Raw genomic sequence first — 21265 nt, forward strand, 5'->3', positions numbered from 1 at the left:
TAACGCGCTTTTACATAAATATATTCAAGCATAAATCATTTACATTCAACTTACTTTTTGTTATAATTAATTTTACATAATTAATTAAGACAAATCAATTTTTGGGAATTTCTAATGATTTTTTTTCCAAGTAGCCTAGTGGTTGGAGCTCACACATTTTAAATGTGGAGAAGTGAGGTGTCAGAAGTTCGAATCTCTGCCCCTGCATAAATTATACATTGTCTCTACCAACTGAGCTACGCTCACAGGAAATTCCTTTTACAAATATTTGCAAATATCGCCGAGAAAAAAAAATTATACAAAAAAATGCATTATTGTAAAATAATTGAAACAAACACAAATTGTTTTAGATTTTTTTTTAAAATCTCTAGATTTTCTAACACAAAATCTATTTTTTTTAAAGCTAAAACAAGGTATTCTATATATTAAAGATAAAATTCTATTTTTTAATAAGATCATATACAAATTCCTAAATGCATTGATTACTCTTTTCGAAATATACCTCTTATTAATAGTACCAATTTTTCGAAATATATATTTAATTAAGGGTAATCTAGTAATAGTCACACACATTTGTGACAACTTTATTACGTCAACAACCTTCCTTAATACACGTGATTTTTGTAAACTACTCCTATAAAAAAATGACGGAGGGAATATGTATTTTGATTGGGTCTTGATAACAAGTGTTTTTACCCCAAAAGCACTTGTTAAGGATTCAACGTAAATAATTGATAACTTCCATGAGAAAAAAATTTGTTTTTTGATGTTTCAATTAAACAAATAAAAAAACATTTATACTTTAAACTTTTTATGTTAGAATTTCCCTTTCATTATATAATGACTTGCTCTTTTCTCTAAAGTCTAAATAACAATGCAACTAAATTAAGATGAGTTGTTGTGTTATACTAATTGGACATTATAATTTTGATGAAGTTCCAGTTTTGGCTAGCCAATTTGCTCATCATAAATGACTACCCATATACTTGCCCCTAAATAGTCGCAATTTTTTCATTACGTGTCTAGCTTGGCTCAATGCATTTTTAGGAAATCTCTGCTATATATTAACTTTTTTAACATACAGTTAAAACTCTATAAATTAATAATGTCAGGACCGGGGAAATTTATTAATTTAGAGAGTTATTAATTTATCGATAAATTAATAATTATTAATTTAAAGAGTTTTTTAAGTAATTATACTGTACATACCAAACAAAAAGACAAATTAGTCTATGCCTCTTAGAATTACGTTGCAGCGAACTTTGAGACTCAACGTAAATTAGTAACTACTGTGTTCATATGCATTGGAAATCAATAATGACTTCCAAACAGACTTGAACTTTAAAGGAAAACAGACAACTATTGAATCATATTTCAATAGAGTGTAATATATTTTTTTTCAGTTTCTATGAATTATTAATTTATGATTTTCTTGGGACCGAAAATTATAAAGGGATCTCCCGAAAAATTATTATCTTATTATTTTATCGAGTTTTTCAATTTTTTACATTGACCCAAGTCGGGACCGGACAAATTTATTATTTTAGAGAGTTTATTAATTTACCGAGTATCAATTTAAAGTGTTTCTACTGTAGTTGGAATTAAGCTCATTTGAATTGTCTACTTCCTCTCCTTTCATGCCAAAGAGATGTGATATTGTGAGTGTTTTCAATAATGTAGTATAGTATGTATGTTAAATGGTAATAGATTCATTCATAATATGTAGTGGAGTGAGAGTAGAGGCATGGCAACGTCATTATATACTCCAAAAGCTAGCTAGCTAGCATCCATCAATTTCCTTTTCATTTCTTGGGAACATTTTCATTGTTCTGTCCCTTACAATCTCCTGTTCCCCCAGCTTCATCATTCTGAATTTGAAGCTTTTTGCATTGATTGACTAATTGGATGGCCAATCATACCGTAATTGTGACCAAAATGAGGCAATTTTTCATAGAGTAATTCAACGTAAAACACGTATCTGTAACGTTCCATCATAACTTCATCAAATATGCGTTTGGAGAGGTCAAGTTCAACAAAAACGTCTGGACCAAACATGCGGTTCTTGGTGGCATTTTCAAGAAGTAGTGTACCGGCGCTTGATGTTATGTCAAATAACATTTTTGGCCTGCAAGGTCAAGAATATGAATCCATATCTATGCATGGGACTGCCTCTGAGTATAAGTGTTGAAATCCAGAGACCACTTGGTTAATCGCAACAACCCTGGTCATATCTTCAAAAGGAAGAAAATGAATCTCAAAGAAACCTTTCCAAAGGGGGAACAAGCTTCATCTTTCCAATGTGTTTCTATATATAGACAGAAGCATTGAATAAAGATTGCGAGAAGTTAGGGGATTTCACTTTTGTTCATGAGTAATCTTCCATGGAGGTTAAACTTGCAGCTTTCAATTTCTTTATCATATTCGTCTTGTGATATCTTGATAGACAGAACATCGCCTTTGGTGTGTGAAGGTGCAGAATGTAGCGCGGTTAATGTTGGGCGGAACTTGCGGAGAAGCTAAAAACGACCATGGCACAATTACTGCCATGGTAGCTTCCTCTTCAAGAAATCAAGAAACAACTATCACCATGAGTGCATCGATTGTTCTCTGACCAAAAATAATTTACCTTCACTATTCAAAGAAAATTGCTAAATGAAAGTAAGAATAAAAACACTAGCACAACATGATGAAAAACTGAATTCAACATTGCACTTATCAATCAACAACCTTTACAGCTGGTTCACACAAACAATTCAAATCAAATTGATGATGGCTGAAAGTTATGTTTAAATTTTTTATTTATTTTGTTACTGGCCACTCCTAGTGGCCAACAAATAATTAAATAAACATATATCGGGAGTGAGAAATATTGGTCACCCAAGTTCAAATTTTTTTATTTATTTTTATATAAAATGTCTTCATAGTCAAATTATTAGATGTAATAACGAGGATATGTCGGAACTTCTACGGTACACTCGCTTATTGAGGTGTACCGGGTACTCCTGTTCCTTTTTTTGCAATAAATAACTATTTGTCAACATTTATTTTTGTAGAAAATATCGTTTCACAATAAAAAAAACATAATTTCATTGTTTATAAGAATAATACTAAATTTTTACATTTTATAGTAAAAAATAATCAATATTCTCTATTATGAGTAATAAAAATTTCAAAAAATTAAATTTTGTTTTGTTGATGTTTTTGGTAAATAATATTTAATTATTATAATTATAAATGATAGAAAATAATATTTTTTTCTTTAAGAAACAACTTATTTAACTATTAATATAAGTATTTGGTGCACCGGTACACACAAATTATTGAGTGTACCATAGAATTTGCCTATTACTAAAAGGTGAATTATGAAGAGTAGCTTTAACAAGTCAATAAGATTAGTTTGACGAAAAATATGGTTTAATGAATTGTTTAACAAGTCAACGAGAATTGTTAGAAAACTGTAAAAACTTTGTACAAAAACTATTTTAACCTTTTTTTCTTTGAGGGAAAAAAGTATTTTTAACCTTTGTTTTGTGGATTATGGTAAGAATTTAAGGATATTTATGAATTTAAGCATAGTTCGGTGAATTATGTTGAGTAGCTTAAATGTATTTATGTTTTTTGCTAATAAAAGAGTAGCTTTAATAAGTCAATGAAAATTGTTTACCACAAATAGATGTAAATTTATTGAATTCTAGTCGTGTGGAAATAAATGGGTTAAGAATGAATTTTATGAAGGAAAGGTTGCTTATCCATATGTGGTATCGAGCCTTGTACCTTGAACAACCTCCCAAAACCATTGAATATTCTGTATTTGCTCTCAAGTCATCCACTGAAATAAAATGCACAACTCGTAAACACAGCAGGCAGAGGGTGAGAAAACAAACAGTAAAGACATCAATAAAAGGAATGGAAAACAATGTAAGTCTTACAATCAATATCAGGAAGCCCACTCATCAATAATTCAAACTCCCTGGGAACCCTTCCAAGAAAGCATTTATTTGAGGTCGAATAGCAGTTGTCAACCGATGCTCAGCAACCAAATCAACATACTGATGCTTGTTCTCTTTCCGTCCACCGGGAATTAACTCATAATCAGTCACCTAGACATGTTCGTCAAGATTAGACTAAAGATGCACTATCCAATATTCGGTAGCCCGGGAATTGTGCAGTCTAGGGCCCGAATTTGGCTGTGTTTTTCAGCCTTTTCTTTACGTGAAAAAAATTTGGTGGCCAAAGTGCAAAAATCGGGGCCTGAATTTTGAAACAGAAAATAAAACAGAATCAAATTTTGGGCTGAGATTTGTTACAGTTTCTTGAGGGAACTTGTATCAGATGAAACCTTGAGAGTTTAGAGAGCTGAAAACAAGGGTTTAGAAGCCAACACAAAAACTAGGGTTTGTAGAGTTTACTCTTGGCAAAAAACACTATGTTGGGGTTGATTCACCTTGGAAAATACTATTAGGATTGAGTCTCTTGATCATAGGAAGATATTGGGACTTTGGGTAGAATTATGTATGTTTGAAGACTTATTATTGTAACCCTTTGATATCTCTTTTGTAAAGTTACTCATCATTATAGTGGAACGGAGGGTTGCTCTATTCCCCAGACTAGGTCAGTATTAGACCGAACTGGGTAAACAAATTTCGTGTGTTCTCTCTTTATTTCTCTCGTTGTTTTCTACTTTTGAATGTGTTTATAACTGCTCCCACGTTAATATTGGTTGCTTGATTATTTTGCTCCACACATCAAGTATTTTATTGGTGTGATTTTTCAACGAATTCACAGCATTAACAATTAACAAAATGTGGTGACAATAATGAAACAAGGGGGTTCTATGTAAATTGTAACTTGAATAAGATAAATGTTTTGTTTGATAAACAGAGTAGGGTTTGGTTGAAATTAACACTGATGCAACATTTTCCGCAAGAAATTAACACTTTAATGAGTCATTTTATTCTAGGACATCATAGCAATTATAGTAATGTATAGTGATGCTAAGAGGCTAAGGAATGAACAAAGTACCAATAACAGCAACAACGCTTCTGTCATGTTTAAGTTTTTTTATCCGCCCCTGAATGCAACTCATAATAAACAATATATAATAAACAAGAATGATTAAAATTGACAAAAGAAACAAAATTAAGTGTGCTAGACAAGAAAAGTGGGTTTATTAAAGTATCATTTACAATTCTGCCAAATTTCAGGGTATAAAAAAAATATTTTTATTTAAGATGGGGTCGCCAAGGCTCCCCCTTGCCACCCCCTAGTTCCGCCATTGTCTTAGAACGCACGCACGTGCGCTAACGCGAGCGTGCGCGCGCGCGCACATATATATCTTTCTATATCAAAGTTGCAAAAAAAAAAAAACATAGCAAGCATTATAGTTTAGTGGAAGATAATCAAGTCAATGTGTTTGGAGTTCACAAGTTTGATTCTCATTAATTTTAATTATTTTTACAAGTAAATTTATTTATGTATGTTGTTTATATTATCATGAAAAAATTATCAAAAAAACGCAAGAGTTAAGAGTTATGTCATGTCATGTTTTGAAATAGAACATATATATTATTACAAACTACAATATTTTGAAGAACTAAAATTACCATTAATATATTTTGAAACAGAACCAATGACCAAACCATAACCATAGAAGAAAGAGAACCATATTATTGCCTAAAATCAAAGGCTAAAGTCTAAACACTTAGGCTCCTGATGAGCCTTGGAGGAGATCCTTGAGCTGCGCTCCTGATGAGTCGTGGAGGGGATCCATGAGCTGCTGTTTCCTCACATTTCTTTTTGAGTTTTTGTTTGTTTTTGAGATAACATTTGGCCAAAAGCCAAATTGTTATCCCAAAAACAAACAAACTCAGGAAGGATAACCATACAAGCACGCCTATAGAGAAACTAGAGTTCCTACGTGCAGAATGAGGGGAAGAAGGAGGAGGAGGAGGATGTGGGAGAGGAGGAGGAGGGGAGGAGGAATTCAGATAGATGAACGGGAATAGAAGTGTGTTTTGAGTGTTGGTTGTGTTTTTAACTCAAAGCTTATCTTTTCAACAACTCCACTAAAGATGAATTCCCTATGGTTAAATAGTAACTCTAGAATCCAATTTAGACTATCTAATTTCAATGGCTTTCAAGCATCCAATTTATTCACTAGTGTACAATATTTTTAGAGGAATGGTATTTTGACATCAATTTTCAACAAATTTTAGGGACAACTCTATTTCATACTCTCATTATACTTTTATTTTCTCTCTTCCTTTTTCTCTCTCTATTGTCATTGTCCAATAAGAATAGAGGAAAAATGTTTTCCCAAAAAGTTGTTGAAAATTGGATGTCAAAATATCATTCCTCATGTTTTTAATGTTTTAGTTGAGCATTAAATTTAGACTATCTAATTTCAATTAAACATGACATAATTAAAATCAGTGAGAATCAAACTTGTGAACTCTAAATACATTGACTTGATTATCTTCCACTAAGCTGTAATGCTTGTTATGTTATTTTTTGACAACTTTGATACATAACGATATATATGTATGTGAGCGCACGCGCGCGCGTTAGCGCACATGCGTGCACTCTAAGATATATAAATATAAAGGAGAAGGATAGAGATGCGCAGCAGTGTCATTCTCTGTTTTCTTTTAGTTGTGTTCTTTAAGCCCAAAAGGCTTCATTACTTTTTCCCCTAATCATGTGGCCTTGTCTTATTATCTTACAGTCTAACAGTAGATATACAGTCTAACAGTAGATATACAGTATAAGCTAAAAATTTGGTAGCTCCAGAGCAATCCCAACTACAGTAAGAGGAAAATTTTCCCACTTGTTGCTCTTTCTTTCTCTCTTTCACAAACTCAATACAAACTCTCCCTACTTCCCTTATTCAAAACGCGTTCAGACTTCAGACCATTATTATCTAATAAATACAAAACCATACTTTAGCCAAAAATGGCAATGCAAATATAAGGAATCATTTTCCTCAAACAGATAGATAAAAGATGATCAAATAAACACTGTAGCAAAGAATAAATATTATTATGAGTCAAGTGTGTGTCTTTTATTTATAATGTGTTTATTAAGCCTAAGTGTCTTCTTTAATTTATTTATTTTTTTTGAAAAGTGTGTTCTCTTTAAATTTTTTTAGGCATAAATATGTTTTTAGTTCCTACATTTTTTTCACTTTTAGTCCCTATATTTGCATATTAATAATTATTTCTTTAACTAGCTTCAACTTTCATTAAAAAAAAAAAATACAAGATGCAGATTTTTTTTAGTTTCTTATCAACTATTTTTTTCTTTCAAGTTTATTATTAACTAATGTGAAGTTTCTTTAACGAATCAATAAAAATGTTTATATCAATCTTTGTGACTTTAGCTTAATTGATAGAGACAATACTTTAGCTTAACAATCCCTATTTTTTCTAGCAAAGAAAGTGGTAAAGTAGAGTAAAGGACCACTAAAAATAGGGATTGTTTTGTTGTAATTTCTTTTTTTTTTTTTTTTTTTAAAAAAATTGTATAAGAACCTTTAAAATTACCATTTCTAGTAAAATAGGGATTTTTTTCTCAATTATGTAATGCAAGTGGCCTAATTAAAGTGTTTTTCAAAGTGGTTTTAATGAAGGCAGGTGAATATGGTCTTCATGCATTCAATGGCCTAGTAGGTATACTACCTTATTTCACACAGTTACCTTTTTCTCCTTACATTTGTATTAATTTTATCCATGCTTTTTCTTAGTGTTTTAATTACGGAAAATGGGATGGGATGCATGCAAATGGTGAGAGGGGAATATAATTTCAAGGAATATCATTTGTATTCATTTTTTTTATATTTTTTCTGAATTAAAGAATTTTTAAAAACATTCATGTGAAACACATGAGTAGGAAGTGAGAAGGGAATATCATTTCAAGAAATATAATTTCAAACCATGAAACAAACACACCTTTCGTTTTAAATAGAACATGTTTTAGACTTTTTTTTTTGTCATGAGTTTTAGACTTACTAATGGTGTTGTTTATGTAATGGGTAGATGGGCTATCAGTGAGCCTAATTCAATTTCGATTAACACCCCTCTTCTGTCATTGTATGTAAGCCATATATTTTAAAATATAATTTCTAAGTGCGTGTTTAATATAGATCTCTTAAGTGTGGCTGAAACCATGAGAGAGAGATCATAGGGATAGAGAGGATAATGTGATAGATGTGATAAATTGTTGATGTGATAAAAATAAAGAGATAGATTGAAAATGAGTTTTTTTTTTTTTTTGACAAGAGATTGAAAATAAGTTGTTGAGTGGTTGGAAATATGAATTATCATTCCTCATGTTTTTAATGTCAAAATGTTTTCCCAAAAGGTTGTTGAAAATTGGATGTCAAAATATCATTCCTCATGTTTTTAATGTTTTAGTTGAGCATTAAATTTAGACTATCTAATTTCAATTAAACATGACATAATTAAAATCAGTGAGAATCAAACTTGTGAACTCTAAATACATTGACTTGATTATCTTCCACTAAGCTGTAATGCTTGTTATGTTATTTTTTGACAACTTTGATACATAACGATATATATGTATGTGAGCGCACGCGCGCGCGTTAGCGCACGTGCGTGCACTCTAAGATATATAAATATAAAGGAGAAGGATAGAGATGCGCAGCAGTGTCATTCTCTGCTTTCTTTTAGTTGTGTTCTTTAAGCCCAAAAGGCTTCATTACTTTTTCCCTAATCATGTGGCCTTGTCTTATTATCTTACAGTCTAACAGTAGATATACAGTATAAGCTAAAAATTTGGTAGCTCCAGAGCAATCCCAACTACAGTAAGAGGAAAATTTTCCCACTTGTTGCTCTTTCTTTCTCTCTTTCACAAACTCAATACAAACTCTCCCTACTTCCCTTATTCAAAACGCGTTCAGACTTCAGACCATTATTATCTAATAAATACAAAACCATACTTTAGCCAAAAATGGCAATGCAAATATAAGGAATCATTTTCCTCAAACAGATAGATAAAAGATGATCAAATAAACACTGTAGCAAAGAATAAATATTATTATGAGTCAAGTGTGTGTCTTTTATTTATAATGTGTTTATTAAGCCTAAGTGTCTTCTTTAATTTATTTATTTTTTTTGAAAAGTGTGTTCTCTTTAAATTTTTTTAGGCATAAATATGTTTTTAGTTCCTACATTTTTTTTCACTTTTAGTCCCTATATTTGCATATTAATAATTATTTCTTTAACTAGCTTCAACTTTCATTAAAAAAAAAAAAATACAAGATGCAGATTTTTTTTAGTTTCTTATCTACTATTTTTTTCTTTCAAGTTTATTATTAACTAATGTGAAGTTTCTTTAACGAATCAATAAAAATGTTTATATCAATCTTTGTGACTTTAGCTTAATTGATAGAGACAATACTTTAGCTTAACAATCCCTATTTTTTCTAGCAAAGAAAGTGGTAAAGTAGAGTAAAGGACCACTAAAAATAGGGATTGTTTTGTTGTAATTTCTTGTTTTTTTTTATTTTTTTAAAAAAATTGTATAAGAACCTTTAAAATTACCATTTCTAGTAAAATAGGGATTTTTTTCTCAATTATGTAATGCAAGTGGCCTAATTAAAGTGTTTTTCAAAGTGGTTTTAATGAAGGCAGGTGAATATGGTCTTCATGCATTCAATGGCCTAGTAGGTATACTACCTTATTTCACACAGTTACCTTTTTCTCCTTACATTTGTATTAATTTTATCCATGCTTTTTCTTAGTGTTTTAATTACGGAAAATGGGATGGGATGCATGCAAATGGTGAGAGGGGAATATCATTTCAAGGAATATCATTTGTATTCATTTTTTTATATTTTTTTTAAATTAAAGAATTTTTAAAAACATTCATGTGAAACACATGAGTAGGAAGTGAGAAGGGAATATCATTTCAAGAAATATAATTTCAAACCATGAAACAAACACACCTTTCGTTTTAAATAGAACATGTTTTAGACTTTTTTTTTGTCATGAGTTTTAGACTTACTAATGGTGTTGTTTATGTAATGGGTAGATGGGCTATCAGTGAGCCTAATTCAATTTCGATTAACACCCCTCTTCTGTCATTGTATGTAAGCCATATATTTTAAAATATAATTTCTAAGTGCGTGTTTAATATAGATCTCTTAAGTGTGGCTGAAACCATGAGAGAGAGATCATAGGGATAGAGAGGATAATGTGATAGATGTGATAAATTGTTGATGTGATAAAAATAAAGAGATAGATTGAAAATGAGTTTTTTTTTTTTTTTTGACAAGAGATTGAAAATAAGTTGTTGAGTGGTTGGAAATATGAATTATCTACATATAAATGCTCTTAAAAAAAAGTATACATAGCTAGAAAGAGATAAAAAAAAAATTATTATGAATATGTGTAAACATAATTAGTTTTGAAAAACTAAACAAATGACTTACGCTTTTAATCCTTTTCCGATAACTCAATAGTATATGAATAAAATTTTACTAAACCTGAAGGTATTGAAGTCAAGGAAAAAGAAAGATTATGTGTGCAAATAAACCCCTTTATGGCTTAAAGCAAACACATAGAAAATGGAATATGAGGTTAGATGATTTCATGGCATGCCTAGCATTTCAAAGAAGTAAGTTTGATCATTGTGTGTATTTCAAATTTGTCCTTAGAAATTCATTTGTAACCCTACCGTTGTATTTTGATGACATTTTGTTAACAAGTAAAGGTTGAGCTTAATAGGGAGTTTGAAATGAAAGATTTAGGGACTACAAAAAGGATTTTAGGAATTGAAATTAAGAGAGACATAAGAAGAAAGTTGTTGTTATTGTCTAAAGAAGTGTATTTCAAAAGAGTCATTGGTAGGTTTAGAATGTCAAATGCAAAAACTTGTGATCACACCTATGTCTTAACAATTTAAGCTTAGTGTTAGTCAGTTTCCTAAGGTAGAAAAGAAAAGGATCTATATGATGAACAACATCCCTTATGCAATTGTTGTTGGATCCTTTATGTACGCAATTGTGCGTACTCGTCTAGACATTACATATGTAGTAAGTTTGGTCAGTAGATTCATGTCAAATCCTGGAAGATCGCATTGGAAGGATTTGAAACGAATTCTAAGATATATCGAAGGATCACTTGGAAGAATTAATGTTGGTTTATGGTGGAGCCAAAGATGAAACACACTGATATGAAGTTGCATTTTGTATGAGAACTCATCGAGAAAGGATCGATTATTGTCAAGAAAGAGCCAACTGATCATAATGCTTCTTATATGATCACAAAAGCTCTCCCTAGTTGCAAATTTTATCATTGTTTGGAGCTGATTAGTTTAAAAAGGGATTAAGCCTTGTTATAACTGCTGTTTTTTTTACATATCTCTCTAAAAGGAATTGTTACTGTACCAAAGCAAAAAAATGTAGAGTTGATTGGTCTAGATAAAAATAAAATTCTCTTAATAGATCTAATGATTTTCACAACTGATGCAGGGGGATCCAATTCTCTTTATTTGAGGATAGGTTTTTTATTTTCAAATTTTGATGGAATATGGGTATTTTCATCAAATCACATGTAATTTCCCGCTGAATTTGTAATAAATTGTCGTATCAATTACATGCTAGAACATAAAATAATTGTTAAAGGGGTTAATTATTTATTGAGAAATGAGACATTAGTCTATGAATATCTCGCTCATTATTCCAATGAACTCGAAGAATTTAATAGTTACGTATTAACAGAGGGTAATTGTGTCTTTTCACTTGAGGGGCATTTTGGTCATTTGGCACTTAAGATTTTTTTAAAAAAGTTGGAGATTTTTCCCACTTAACCTACCTACCTCTTTTACTCTCCAACTCTAGAATTTTCTTGCCTCTTCTCACCCTCACCCTCACCCGCTCAATTTTTCATCAATTTTTTTAAGAAATCATGCAAGAAATTATGTATATGAGTAGTATGATCACCTTTTCATGGAAATTTTTTTTAGTTTAAGCTGTGATGTATGTTGAATGTGTAATTGAAGATGATTATGTGTAGTAAAGGTATTTAGAAACATGTTATGAAGAATGATTATAAGCTAGGAGCATTGGTGTGAGAATTTAGGACTTAAAGTGTGTAAGTTGTTTCTATAAACTATTACAAGTGATTATTGAGCATAGCATGATGGAATTTCGTAGAAATGGGTTGTGAGATACGTATACATGTTTACTTTGATTCTGGAAAATTTGAATAGAAATTGAATTGTTTAGAGGGCATAAGCTGTCAGTTAAGCTGTTTTGAGCAAAATGCCTTAAATGACTAAGTTGTGGTTTAAGCTGCTGTATAAGTGATTTATAGGGCTGATTATTCAAGTTGGAACTGTTGTGTCAAAGTTTGGATCGAAATTATATGATAAAAGTCATAAGTTGCGAGTTAAACCCTTTGGATAATAGCTTAAATTGGAATTTAAGTTGTGTCAGGTATTACCTTGCGATGAACAGTTTAGGAGAGATATGTTGAATTGGTATATGAGCAATGGAAAAAGAATAAGGTGTTCTAATTATGGTAAAGGTGCTTAAATGGTAATTAAGCTATTTTGAAAGTGCTTAAATAGCCAAACGGTGAACTTCGGGTGCAGGGACTGGAATGGAAATGGAAATTTTTGTATATGCTGGTTGATGAAGTAAGAGTGTGTCACAATGAGTTGAGTTGTTTCGGAAAGAGCAAGACCTATAAGCCAAGACATAAGCTATTTTGGAAAATGGATTAGGGAGTTTTGGAGCTAGCAAAAGCTGAAAATTTTGGATAAGCTGCTTGCAATTTCAGGACTAATGCCAAGGTGAGTTCCTTTAGCTTAGAACCCACTTTTGGGGATCGATTATGATTATGTTAGATTATTGAGATAACATGAATTTAAAGAATTTAAAGTGATAAATATGAACTCTTAATTATGTGATTTGTACTGTAGCAAATGGAGGACAGTTTTCACTTGTTTTTTTTGTTGTCCAACAGCAGTTAATATATGGCGCGCAAGTAGACTTTGGAATATTATTGATCCGCTAATTCAGTAACTTAATAGTGTGGAGGATGTTATGTTCGCAGTTATGCAGCAAGCTAATAACAATCAGGCAGCATGCATAACTACTATGATCAGGAGCATATAGAAAAGTAGGAATCTCAGAAATTGGCAGCAGATAACAGAAACAAACAGCAGCATTTTGGAGTGTGCGAATTCACTTGTTGGAGGATTGGCAGGAAGCTTGGGCATCTACTGGTTCAGCAAATAATAATATCATAAACAACATGACAGCAGCACAGCAAGCGCAAGGAATCACAGAGCAACGGTGGCAGAAGCCGGCAAGAGGAAGGTTAGAGTGTAACGTCGATGCTTCACTCTCAAACTCCGTAACAAAGTGGGTATAGGAATATGTATAATTAAATGGATGATTCTATTATGGGAGGATAGTATGCTTTATTGATACGTTTTAGTATCATATTATGGGAGGTTAAAGGTTATTTTTGGATGATTCTATAGTAAATTATGCATAAAGTTGTCATATCAATGTTTTGATTTTTAATGATAGAAAAGAATAACCTGAAAAAAGTTTGCATTCATTGGCCAGGTGGAAGTAAATGGAATTACAAGGATTACAAATTTATTGTTCGCATAATACAAATTTAAAAGTGTTCGACACATACAATAAATTGGCAAATTCGAATGATTTACTTTGCTATCACTAATGTCGTCCACCACTAGTTTGCAATCTAGCTCAATTGACACTCTTGATAGTCCCAGTTCACCAAGCCAAATAATAGCTTCTCTCAAACCAATTGCTTCCTATGAATTTCTGATACACATACCGACACCGAACCGCCTTTGATCGCTGAAAATTGTAGCGTCTACATTGCACTTCACGTAGCCTTCTTCCGATGGTCTCCAATTTGTGTTGCTGTCTGTTGAATGTACATCTGTTTGCATATTCTGTCCACGTGCAGTCAGCCATTCTCTCATAGTGTCTCGCGTGTGGTAGATAGATAACCGTGGATCCTTCACCTCATCGTTCCAGACCTTGTCATTTCTTCTTCGCCATAAACACCAAAGAGTCATGGAGATATCTGCTACAAATGACGCGGACAACCTGCACAAAACAGTAAAGAACATATTTGTAAAACCTGCAGCACCATCAAAAAAGCAACTTATTGTGTTCCATAACCCCGCCTCTGTCCATATTTGCCTCGCTTTTTCGCATCCAATAAAGATATGCCACCGTCTTTTTTTTGTAGTGGTTTTCACAGTGTGGACTGTGATAGGTCCGCAAGTGCACGGAAATATCGGTTTTAGTATAAAAGATGTCGAATCCCACAGAGACCAATGTCAAGTACCGTTTTCTATTGTCACGTTGTTTATCTAAGGCAATGCTAATTAGTTTATATATTAATTAACTATAACATCCCACTACCATTCACATTCATTTGTATTCATTTTTTTTATATATATTTTTTTTTTCAAATTAAACAATTTTTAAAAACATTCCCATGAAACACATGAGTAGGAAGTGAGAAGGGAATATCATTTCAAATAATATAATTTCAAGCCTTGAAACACATGTTTTAGACTTTTTTTTGGTCATGAGTTTTAGACTTACTAAGGGTGTTGTTTATGTAATGGGTAGATGGGCTGTTAGTGAGCCTAATTCAATTCCGATTAACACCTCTCTCCTATCATTGCACGTAAGCCATATATTTTAAAAGATAACTTCTAAGTGCGTGTTTAATATAGATCTGTTAAGTGTGGTTCAAACCACTGATCTAGACCATAAGAGAGATCATAGAGATAGAGAGGATAATGTGATAGATGTGATAAATTGTTGATGTGATAAAAATAGAGATATATTGAAAATGAGTTTTTTTTTTTACAAAAGATTGAAAATGAGTTGAGTGAGTGGTTGGAAATAAGGAAAATGAAGATTATGTGTGCAAATAAACCCCTTTATGGCTTGAAGCAATCACCTAGACAATGGAATATGAGGTTAGATTATTTCATGGCATGCCTAGGATTTCAAAGAAGTAAGTTTGATCATTTGTACATAGAAATTCATTTGTAACTCTACTGTTGTATTTTGATGACATTTTGTTAACAAGTAAAGGTTGAGCTTAATAGGGAGTTTGAAATGAAAGATTTAGGGACTATAAAAAGGATTTTAGGAATTGAAATTAAGAGAGGCAAAAGAAGAAAGTTGTTTTTATTGTCTAAAGAAGTGTATTTCAAAAGAGTCATTGGTAGGTTTAGAATGTCAAATGCAAAACATTAAGCTTAGTGTTAGTCAGTTTCCTAAGGTAGAAAACTAAAGGATATATATGATGAACAACATCCCTTATGCAATTGTTGTTGGATCCTTTATGTACGCAATTGTGTGTACTCGTCTAGACTTTACTTATGCAGTAAGTTTGGTCAGTAGATTCATGTCAAACCCTGGAAGATCACATTCGAAGGATTTGAAACGGATTCTAAGATATATCAAAGGATTACTTGGAAGAATGTTGGTTTATGGTGGAGCCAAGAATGAAACACATTGACATAAAGCTGCATTTTGTATGAGAAGTCATCGAGAAATGATCGATTATTGTCAAGAAAGAGCCAACTGATCATAATGCTTCTTATATGATCACAAAAGCTCTCCCTAGTTGCAAATTTTATCATTGTTTGGAGCTGATTAGTTTAAAAGGGGATTAAGCCTTGTTATAAGTGTTATTTTTTACATAGCTCTCTAAAAGGAATTGTTACTGTACCAAGTCGAAAAATTGTAGACTCGATTGGTCTAGAACTTATCCCTTTATTAAAGCCAGGGCCTATCCAAGATTAAGGCTACTAAAATTGAAAGTTGTGAGCACCTTGCTCAAGCTAAAGTAATTATTACATTTGTGTTTCTTTTTTTTTTTTTCCCCTGTTCCTCAATTTTCTTTCAATCGATCCTCAAGATACAAATTTTGGTGGTATTTTTCCATGAACATTCTTAACAAGGATCTTGGATTGTTATAGGACTAGCCTACTAGGGTGTTTAATTCTTATTTTAGTTATGTGGCTAACCACAAGCAGTTTTTATGCCTATATGTGCAGGCGAGGACTAGGGTTTTGTTGCATCATGGCGTACCTTCAAGTATTTTTCTAGTATATGACATATATATGCTGACCTTGCAACCATGGTAGTTGCATTTGTGTTGGATCCATTTTTTCTTGACAAAATTGAGCTTTTGTTTCTTTTAATAGCTCATTGTCTCATTATTTTTCTTGCATTTGTGACACTAATGGTTATTTTACAAATGAAGCTGATAAAGAAGAAAACTCTCACTAATGATTAGTGATGTAGAAAGGAAAGCAACCAACGATGATGATACACTGGAGTCGACGACTGAATTGAAAAAGAACACAAGGAGATTTGTGGGTTTCATTTAGGACTTGGATCCCCTACAAGTAGAGTTGTCAAAATGGACTAGCTCATATTCTTTTAGGGCATTTTAGCTTAGTCCTAAAAAGTTTGTTATCCATTAGGGCCGGTCCGCTTGGCTCACATACCTTAAAATCATACTAAGATTCATGAAGTCTCACTCACTTTCAAAAACAAAACACTGATTCATTTTGACACATCTACCTACAACAGTTGTGAATGTCATTAGATTTAGATATAAAATAATTCTCTTAATAGATCTAACGATTTTCACAACTGATGCAGGGGATCCAGTTCTCTTTATTTGAGGATAGGTTTTTTATTTACAAATTTTGATGGAATATGGGTATTTTCATCAAATCACATATAGGTGTAGGAAAAAACATTATAGGGTGCAGGTCGCAACTCATTTAATGAATTTGAAACAAACATTGACCACAAAGAATTCTCCCACCAACATGTTGTCAACGCTACCTTGTACGACACAGGACGAGGATGTTCTGTTCAATATTGGAACTCATTGTCATAAAACCCACGTCATCATGTCAAGGTTCTTGTTTTTTTCTTTTCATTTTTCAATTATATTCCTTATATATCAAATATGTTTTCATTTCTCCTATTAATCATTATCATAGTTATAAATTAATCTTTGTAATGCATGCTTTCTTCTATCATATAATTAAATAATCTTAGTAATGTCATTTGTTTATATTGCTTTGATCACTTATATTCAATGTTAATTGGTATAAGCTTCTTGTTTATATTTCAAAATTTTCCATTCAATACTTAGGGTTCTTCAATCCTAGTAGTGCTATGCTTAACTTTGTTTTTGCAATGTTATAGCTTGTAAGGTATACAGTTCTTAGAAACATGTTTGCATGGACCTAAATGGAAAGATTCCAGAGCAACAGAGAAACTTTGTTCCAATTATGGTCAAAACTAATTCAAATTGAAACCTAAACTGTTTATATTTCAAAATTTTCCTTTTAATTTTTAGTTGTTGTTTGTGTGGCTTGCTCTGCCTCTGTTTGGATAAACAACTTAATTATGCTCTTATAGTGTAAGCACTTATCATATAAGTGATTATGTATAGGCTATTTTTATAACTAACGCTAAAATAAATTTAAACTATTTCCATACAAGCTATAAGCTGTTTTCATAATTTATCTCAGAGAGCTTATGGAAATAAGCTGAAACACCGCATGGATATGTCAAAAGCTGTTTCTATTAGCGCTCCAAACAGTATCACAATTGCATATGTCAGGAGCTAAGCTTAAATAAGTCCATTCAAAGATGGCCATATTTGGACTTATCTCACGACAGATTTTTATGCAAGTATTTGAAAGAAAAGAACACAAACGTAGCTTATGAAATGTCCATAACCTGTTTTCAGCTTATTTTAGTGCAATGTTAAACTCGTATGCACACCTATATTTTATCTATACAGTGATTAAATGTTTAGAATGCAAATAATTTGTCAACGTGTACTTTTAAATGTAAATAGATTATTGATTGTTAGCTCTTACGAAATAATCTCTCATTTGATAAGAGCTTCTTGGAAAAACACTTAATTAAGTTATTTGCCACATCCCCTCTTACGATGAATATGTATTTATCCATGAGGTCTCAGCTATTGTATTATTCTAGGATATTTGTATGTTTATTTTGCATCTTAGCTTTGTTTGAGACTTTGAACATATGAAGAGTAAACATCCAATAAAATGTGCAGGCTTCTCGCTAGTGGAAATGTTAGAAGGTTTGTGCATTCTTTTCACCAGAAACAGAACAATGGCAACTTGGAAGGATTTCATCCAATCCGGATCCCTTACTCAACCTACAAATTTTTATCATACTATGCAGTTGTACAGAAAGGACAAACTCCATTTATGTTAAATAAAACAAAGGTTAAGTTGTTTGATGAACGGCAGTGCGAGGAGCTTGTATACCCTCCCCTCAAATAATGCAAAATACCAGCATGGTCAAGTTCTTTGGAACATGATGCGTTTCCATAAAGGGAGTAGGTCAAATTGCCCGTGCTGTGAGTCTAGCTATGGTTAAATCAAATTTTGTTATTCATGTTATGATTGCTGTCATAGTTAGCGCGCCTGGACACAAGGGAAATTAGCAGAAGCGGAAGCATTTCCGACAAGGGATTTATTGTACTTGCACGCACAAGATGGACGTTTATATTCAACCTTGGTTCTCTTGGATGCCCTTGAGATGTTTGCCTTGTTTCTCAGGGATTTGTATTTACTAGTTTTGTTCTCTCCTTGCATAGCTATGGCTCCTTTAGTTCACTATTTTGGTATTCAATTTAGAAAAACATGGATTCATGTTGTTCGTCATACACTTGCAAAGGCCGGCCCGGCATTTGGGCTGCAACCAGACCCGATCTCTTTCCTAGGGATCTTTGTGATGAACTAGCTTCAAACCAAAGCACCATCACATATTGAAACTGTGTTTGGTCGCAAGTTAAATGAAATATTTGAAAAGTTTGAGGAAGAACCAGTAGCTTGCTTCAGGTAGCATCGCCCAAGTTCATTGAGCTACACTAAAGTACAAATACCCTGTTCAGCAAATCAAACCTGTTGTTGTAGCAATGAAAGTTCGACGTCCGGGGGTTACTGCAGCAATTAGAAGGTATTTTTTCATTATAAATCTTGTTTCCAAGATAACGAGTATCATTCCTAATTTGAAGTGGTTGAGATTAGATGAGAGCATACAGCAATTTGTTGTTTTTATGATGTCTCAAGTTGATCTTTCAAGGGAAGCGGCACTTCTTAATCGCTTTATCTACAATTTTCGGAGATTGAAGGATGTTTCATTCCCAATACCTCTGTACCCTCTCGTGCACCCTTCTGTTTTGGTGGAAACTTATGAACAGGGTGGAAGTGTTTTACATTATGTTGATGATCTTGAAGGACATGAGCATATCAAAAGTTCTCTCGCTAATATTGGAACACATGCTCTTTCAAAGATGCTTTTGGTAAAATATTCTGAATTCTCTTGTGATTTGTCTTCTTTTCTTTTCCTTAATAACATGGTTGTAGATTTGTATCTAGCTAGCTCATGAAAGTATTAAACAATGATATGATTTAATTGCATGCATTGCAACATTTAACCTAGTTGATAAAGATTGCATGTGCACATGCACACACAGAGAGTATTTTGTAATAAATGGGAAAAATTCTAGGCTTGTTACTTCAAAAGCATCTTCATTTATCAATTAGTTCAAGACAAGAGTTAAATTTGTAATAATGGTAAATTCTTCAAGGACTTTGTGAGAGAGGATTCATCACCTTCATTATGTTTTTGTTAATATTCCTTAACCTATATGCATGTGATAAAGCATCATAGATGTCCAGAACTATGTTGTCAATAACGGCGGGGTTGCAGAATCGCGGAGCATCCGAGGGGTCGTCTGCGACGCTAAACACTGGTGTATTGCATTTTGCTGGTGCAGCTCTGGCCGCTGGAATCGTGCTCTGTGGCCTATTGCGGCCACAAAAGGGGATAGAGTTTGAAAAGCCCCTTTCACCCCAACGACGACAGATATTTTATTCATGATCTGGTTTTTTACGGCCAGCACAGGAGAAGGAAAAAGGAATAATATAGAAGATAAAAGAAGTAAAGGAGAAGGATAGAGATGCACAGCAGTGTCATTCTCTGCTTTCTTTTAGTTGCGTCCTTTAAGCCCAAAAGGCTTCATTATTATTTCCCCTAATCATGTAGCCTTGTCTTATTATCTTACAGTCTAACAGAATATATACAGTATAAGCTAAAAATTTGTTGAATAAAACACAATATTTTAAATTTTTAGTATATTTTAATTAAAATCTCTCTCTCTCTCTCTCTCTCTCTCTCTCTCTCTCTCTCTCTCTCTCTCTCTCTCTCTCACTCTATATATAAAATATAGATTACTTAATAAATAATTCCATATACCTTATTTTCTTAGTTATTTAATAAAATATTAAAAATGTTAGAATAGTTACTATCCTGTTATGCCTTTTGCTGCCATCCCAGATTTGAGGTTGGCCACTCCAGGCTGCTTTCTAAGATTGACAACATAGATCGATAACGATTCTCTCTTCTCCATTAGTTTCAAGTCGTAATCACTAAGGTGATAACTTGTGGATAATTAGACATTTGAGTGAAATAATTTTATTGCGTAAACTTATATATACATCTCTTCTTCCTGGTGGATAATTTCATTCATGCAGACTTGCATCCTGGAAATATTCTTGTTCGTATGGCAAAAAGGAAATCTTTAAGTCAAAGCCCCATGTTGTTCTCCTTGACGTAGGCATGACTACTGAACTTTCGAAGAGGGAACGAGAATGTTTACTGGAATTCTTTAAGGCTGTTGCACTTCAAGATGGTCGCGGTGTTGCTGAGTGCACACAATGTCAGGATCAATAGTTTTCAACATCATCAGATAGCTTAAGAACTCGTTTGTTGGCTAGACATTTATTTTTGAATAAAACAATCATGTCAGTTGGATGCTCGTAGTCTGTGTCAGAAAGTGAGTCTAAACATTAGTAGTTGTGTACACATTATGTGTTATGTATGCATCATCTTTGACACAGTACGGTGAAAGAGCGATTTTGTTTCTTCAATTTTACTGAAGTTCAAGTCTCCTGCATCTCGATACTGATATACCCTTGACAAAGGAATTATCGATATACCAATGTGCCATAATTGTTTCAGCATCAGCCTATACTTTTTTCCTGAATTATTTAGTACCTTGCTCATACTATAGCCACTCATCATCGTTTTTCCACCAAACCTTATTCGTTCTTTATTTTGGCTTAAACTCTATAAGTCATTCAATGATATCATGTC

At 32.6% G+C, this 21265-nt stretch overlaps 1 long non-coding RNA gene and 1 pseudogene across 3 annotated transcripts; both read left to right on the forward strand.

Annotated features, from left to right (window-relative positions):
- Nucleotides 1–11827: 11827 nt before the first annotated feature.
- On the forward strand, nt 11828–13592 carry LOC146954752 (uncharacterized). 2 transcript variants are annotated; one of them, XR_015014882.1, is made up of 2 exons: nt 11828–12816; nt 12990–13592. It is a non-coding gene; the product is annotated as an uncharacterized LOC146954752 (long non-coding RNA). The 2 variants fall into 2 exon arrangements; XR_015014880.1 differs by having other exon boundaries at nt 11833–12816; nt 12993–13592.
- Nucleotides 13593–18144: 4552 nt separating this feature from the next.
- LOC146954753 (ABC1 family protein C21C3.03, mitochondrial-like) lies at nt 18145–20124 on the forward strand (annotated as a pseudogene). Its single transcript, XR_015014873.1, has 2 exons — nt 18145–19409; nt 19820–20124. The product of XR_015014873.1 is annotated as an ABC1 family protein C21C3.03, mitochondrial-like (transcript).
- Nucleotides 20125–21265: the final 1141 nt, after the last annotated feature.

This window comes from Medicago sativa, chromosome 1 (genome assembly GCF_051527215.1).
Source record: "Medicago sativa cultivar Bolivia chromosome 1, Bolivia_mono, whole genome shotgun sequence".
Lineage (NCBI taxonomy): Eukaryota > Viridiplantae > Streptophyta > Magnoliopsida > Fabales > Fabaceae > Medicago > Medicago sativa.